Consider the following 6,710-nt stretch of genomic DNA (forward strand, 5'->3'; position numbering starts at 1 on the left):
AATCACTTCGTAATTACGGGGCCCCTCAGTGGCACAGCGGTACGTCTGCAGACTCACTTCGCTGAAAACTGGGATTCCGATACCCCCTGAGGGGCAGAGCTCAGATAGCCCATTGTGTGGCTTTGTTCTTAATTCCAAATAATCAATCAATCAATTGTAATTGGAGACGCTTAGCACAAACAGTCCTTGAGCATCTCTGCATGAACTTCAACAACAAAATACACACATACGATTCCTTTAAAATATTTAAACACGAGCACTCCTTGTTCATTTACAGCACTTGATCTTCCCAAAGTATAATCACTGAACTGTTTGAGTAGCGACCAATTCGGATTACTAGGAAAGCGACTGAAATATATATGATACATATATGTACTACTATCTTTCTAAACAACTAGCAAGTCACATACTTATAATGAGTGAATATTTGTTGATGGACATTTCAAAGGTTGAATAAAAAAAGTTATTTAAATTTAGAAAATGCAGATCGTGGTAAACAAATTAAAATGGTTACATTCTATATCATTAACATGAAGATAACATAAGTGGATGACAACAACTTGTCATTTCACCTTTATCATTTTGATTTTGAAAAAAAGCTACAAACAAAACTTACTACTTCTGGAAAAAAGAGAAAAATAAAAAAGAGCATATTTGTGATGATGTAAGGACATACATACTATTGTAATCAATGATTAGCTAAGATTCTCAAAATCATGATAGAAACAGTGATTTACCATTAAAAATTTGTTTTTTTCAGATCAGTAAACTTTTGTATATTCTAAAACAAAAAGAGAATAGTGTTTTCTTGAAAATTAGTATGGGCAGAACCGACAGCTATTCTTAGTCCTTTTTTCTGGATAACAAAATATTTAGCTTTAATGAAATCAAGATAATTAATTCTTGGTACAAAAGTAAAAATCCGTTTTTGATAACTATTATACTCTTGTCCATAGTCATTTCTCAGGAGTAAACCAATGATGTCCTTCTTAATTTTGTCACTGAGGGCTACTAAGAAAGATGAACTTGCAAAGGAACCAGATGCATTAATCCTTAGGGCAAGAGATACTTTTTGCAAGACTCCACCCTCGGACTGCACCTAGAAGAAATTTCACAAATAAACCTACTGTGACACCAGGTTCTAGAAGCCATATAAAGAGCATTATGCCTAATGTTTTATTGCCTTAGGTTCGACTCTTAGTGTGTATAATGTTTAAACTAAGTTACAAAACTCATCTCATAATCCCAGGTATCCTCTTGCTGTTTGCCTGTACAAGTCTTTACATTTGTTTCACAAATGCTAGTATATTAACCAGTGATTATATGAAATATCAACAACTACCAACCTCAGGTCATGTAGAACAAGGCTAAGAAAGTCACTACCTCAAACTTACAAAATAAGATTATATCTTAATGAATAGCACTAGTAAACACACTATATCAAAACTTACAAAGTGTCAATAAATGTTCTGAGATGGCTTGGCTGGCTAATGAAATGATTATAAATTTACATTTAAAATAAAATTTTTCATTACCTAGTCAAGCTGTTTCAAAACTTATCTTTTTAAAGGTAGTTTTCCCGTTGTCAAGTTTTACAATATGTCTCTTGAACAATTCTGTAAAAATCACTACCTCAATACTTGCTAATATTTTCTGTTTAATTTTGTAAATAAGTAAAATATTGCTGTAAATCCACAACAAAGAAACCTAGTTTGTTTTTCAATTAACGAAAATGTAATTTCCTTTTACTTAAACTTAAAGTATCGCATTTGTATTATATGCCTGGTAACATAAATACATTTGTAACCAAACCATGTACAGGTGTTACAAACTTAAAAGAAATATGTGATTTCTTGCAAAATAATCCCTTTACACATTTCAGTATAACGTTGTATGGGTGTAAACTGGTATAGGTAAAGTGAACCAGTGTCTAGTGGTTAGTCTTTAACTTCATAAATTATACATTTGTTTTAGTAAATTATATTCTCTATTAACACAAATAGCTGCAAAGTTGAATTCAACAACTGAATACAATATTACAAGCTTCATGTATAATATTAGTATGAACAGAACCTGCAGGGCCATATTTTTTTATAGCTGACTAGGCACTTAGGCTTAAATCCACCCCTGGGATCCTGGATGTGAAAAGATGTGAAAATAGATTAATACTTGGTAAAAAAGATTTTTCCTTAGGTTTTATAGACAGCACTTATGTTTCAGGTGAACTTGAGAAATCCATCAACTGGATAAAATAGTTATATAAATAATCTCAGTAAATAATATTGTTTGTTATCTGTTGTCATTATTTGTAGTTTAATTGTTCTGTAATCTTAAACAATTCTACAGTAAACAAATACCAAGGTGGATTTACTTTAGGCTCAACACTCGTGTATTTGTTTTTATCACTGTATTAGTCTTAGCAAACTTGTTTAAAAACATAATATTTATCATTTAGTTTTTCTCAATGAAACTATGAAATTCCCATAAAATATATTTTTACAGTGGAATTGAGAAGCAATATCAAGCCTTGTAGTCTTCCTCAAAATATAAGGGATTATATCATTCTTTGAAACTGCAATTTGTAGCTATATATATATATATATATATATATATATACACTAAATTTTAGATGGATAAGATGCTGTAAATGCATCACCTCTTCAACAAGGGATGGGTAAGAGTCCAGCAAAACTTGATTGTAAATTCAGACATACAGACAGAAACTTGACTGTATCTTTGATGACACAATATGCTACAGAAATGACAGTAAAATCCTACTAGTGTAGGCTGAATGAACTCCTATTTTCTTTCGCTTGATGCACAAAATTGGTACAAATAGTGTCTACCAGGTAGTTTAAGTTGATTAAGCACTTAGGTTTAAGTCCACCCTTTGAAACTTGGGTGCGAGTGTCAAAAGATATGCAAATGGATCAATACTTAGTAAACAAGATTTTATTAAAAAACCTTGAACCATCTATTCTGTAAAAATATATAAACTGTTATAATAAATGACAGTATAAAACTGTATACCTTAATTAAAATGATTAAATGATAGCTAAACTATACAGACAGGAAAATGCAACATCTGTAAAAAAAAACATTTTAAAGAATTTTAGAAGATTTTAGAAACAGAAACTAATTATCTGATTGTATATGTTTTCAAAACATTAGTCTTAATAATAAAAGATGTTCTCATTAAAAAACAAAACCAGTTCTACAAACATGTTCTCACCTCTTTATAATGGATAATAACATTTCATAATATACAGAAGGAACACAGCTTAATACCTTGTTCTTCATCATTAATTTATCTTTATTTTTCTATACTTCAACCTAGGCCCTTGAAGCCACATGGCTGGCACTATGCCACAAGTTTCAGTGTCTTGGATTTCAGAAAAGTATTTTAATTACTGGTAATACAAAATACAAGCCACACACCATCTTAAAATTTACAACATAAACACGTCTTCATGAACAAAGTCATGTCCTGATGAACAACACCAGTAGAAATTGCCCCCCTCAAGTGGTAAATCTTTGGATTTACAATACTAAAATCAGGGGTTCAATTCCCCTTGTGGACACAGCAGGTAGCTTGATGTAGCTTTGCTAAAAACACACACACATACACACACAAAATAAAAACAATATAAAGTCGTGTCTTTATCAGCAATAATGGACAGTACACTCACTTTACAATATTCAACACATAAAGTCATATCTTGATATGTAATGCTAGAAAACTTGCCACCTAAAAACATACAATAAAAAAAAGTCATGTCTTAATGAGCAACTCTAAGTAATACACCTACTTTAAAATGAAATAAAACATATTTTTATGTCACATCTACGTAGTTTAGTATCAAATGTCATCATATTCGGTGAATAAATAACAAAGTTTAAAATTAAAAGCCACAAAGTTAGTAGCAAAACTCACCATATTTAGTAAATAAATAACTTTAAGTTTAAAATCAAGAACCACAAAGTAAACTGGCATGTCACCATATTTGGTGAAATAACAAAATTTATGTATTTTCAAAGCCAAAGTAGTTGCTAGAATCACTGAAATAACTGAAACCTGTTATTTAGTTTTGTTCTTGTATAAAGCCAAATATTTAACAATTCGTTTGTTTCTTTGCAATGTTCAGGTAGTATATTTTTGTAACAATTTCAATTTTTGCTGAATTTGAATGTTTTAAATAGAAAAAAATAGAAAACTTTGGTTATTGCATCACAATAGCATTAAATCTTGTTGTAAGTTTACTAATTTTAATTAATTTAGCCTTTCAGTTAATTGTTAACCAAAAAACAAACTTTATTCAGAACACATACAAGTTTCCTTGAAAATACACAAAGTATCTTAATTTCTTTTGAAAGACACTGAAACATGCAGCTTTCAAAAACACATACAAATTACATCTTCAACATTAACTAAATCATGATAATTATAGCAAAAGAATAAATTATGTTCATGAAGTTGTCGTTATTTATTTGATTACCTTTGTTAACTTCTGGAAACAGCTTGACTGCATAATGAAAAATATTTATTGTAAATGTACTTTTGACATTTCAACAGTATTATATCATCCTCTGGTACAAGTAGTTTAAGGAAACACATGAATATATATATATATATATAGTTTGTTAAAATCAAAAATAAGCTGAAGCAAAAATAGGAAAGGATTCTCAGGGAACAAGCTATAATGTGGGATATAAAATGTAGCCTAATATTTGAAGGTGACTGCAGAAGTAGGAACCATATTGTGGTGGACATACACTGTATATCATTCTTAATCTCTGTTTGGCAGCCTCACATAAATAATTACACTAAAGGAATATAAATAGAAATTAGGAGAATGAGATATGGGTGGTCAAGCCCACAATATTCCACATCTATATCACCCTTCACTGCCTGCAGACAGTTATGAGAATGCGACTAGTTTCCAAAGTGAAGGATAAGGAAAATAATTAAAAACTAAATAAAAAATAATAGTAATAAGCCACTACCACTTGGGGATACACAAGTTAAATATCTTTTTTATTTTTATATTTTATTTTTTTTTGTGTTTATAACAAAGTAATATTATTCAGAGTTTTAGATTTGCCATTTTTAATGCAGTCCTCACTTTTGATTTTGTTTTATTTTGGTACCCTGAAGTGTTGGTTTAAGGTGGTACTGTTTTGTTTAATTAAAATACTTTCCTTTATTCTTTGTTTATTGATGTTTCATTGTCTATTTAAAGATACAGTATTTTGCATAAAGATACTCAGGTTTTTGAGTTGCAGTATTGGTAATAAGGTGAGTTTGTTTTTTTTACTATATTTGATGAACCTGGTGCCCAATTTTTTTCAGTTTCTTTAGTGTTGAATTCTGAACAGTTATTTCATGTTCTTTTATAAATTATATTGTTATTGGGTCATTCTATGTAGTTTTATTTAACAATGATTTTAGTCTACGGCTGGGGTTTTGAGTGAATTTGAAGTACATGGGAATTTTATGTTTAATTGCAAGTTTTCTCCAAGTGTTAATTATTTTTAAACTGATGTTAGGGATAAATAGTAAACTGTTGTATTATTATAGTTTGGTGTATTAATGGCAATTAATTTGGAGTATTGTTTGTGAGTTGAGTTTTGCCTTTTGTTCTGATAGCTGTGTGGACATTTTTCAACAATGGTCAATAGAAATTTGTTGATGTAAATGAAGGAATGTTTTATAGAGTTGGTTTGTTCATCTATGTGGTCAGTTGTGCAGTCTTACAGCCATGTCTGCTTTTTAATGCATTCATTTTTTTTTGTTAGATTCATGGGCAAAATTCCAGTGAATGAAAAGAACCCTGGGTGAGTGATTTCAGTTTTAACTATGTGTTGGAGCTAATAATGTTGAAGTTAAGAAAGAATAGCTGTTTGTTACTTTCATGTTCAATAGTGAATTTATTGTTAGTATTAATGGAGTTCTTATATTCATAAAGTGTGCATGTGTGTGCATCTCAGAAGGGCTGGTATGGGTATCAACACTTTTATTGATAAGGAGAGAACATTTCAACCCTCCTAGGCCATTTTCAGGTTAAGAAAGAGAAAGTTTTGATGTAACCTATGACAGACACGTCTTAGAGCCAAGAGTATAAATGGGTATCATGTTGTAGGGATCGTTGCAGATGGATGTTAGGTTATTAATAAGTATAGGTATAAAGGTGTTCCTTTATATTGGTTTAATTTTGGTTTTAATTGTTGTATATGTGGGGTTTCTTTGATTTTGCATTTATACTTGTTTCCCTACTTAATGTCTGGGTGTTTTCTATGGTTATGTTGTTTATTTGATTTGCAGTGTTCAAAAACGTGTGAAGGTGTTTTATGTGTGTGTGTGTGTGTGTGTGTGTGTGTGTGTGTGTGTTTCTCTAAATCTAGTTTCCATTTTTCTACTTGTTTCTCCAAAATAGAAGTCATAGCAGTTGTTGCATTGTATTTTATAAATTGTGTTTATCAGTGTAGTTTTTACATAGTATGGACATTAGTTTTGTGCCTGGTTTTTGAATAAATTTGGCGTTTACTGGAATGTTGTGTTTTAAGTTTTTTTTCCAAATGTTGGTTATTTTTTCGTAGATGTCGGAACATATGGTATGCAGCAGTATAAGGTTTTGTAGTTTGTTGTATCTTGAGGTTTATTGTTGTTTGTTTGTTGTTGGTATAAGTGTATAATTTTTCCACATTTCTTT

The sequence above is a fragment of the Tachypleus tridentatus genome, chromosome 10, assembly GCF_004210375.1.
Source record: "Tachypleus tridentatus isolate NWPU-2018 chromosome 10, ASM421037v1, whole genome shotgun sequence".
Classification (NCBI taxonomy): Eukaryota; Metazoa; Arthropoda; class Merostomata; order Xiphosura; family Limulidae; genus Tachypleus; species Tachypleus tridentatus.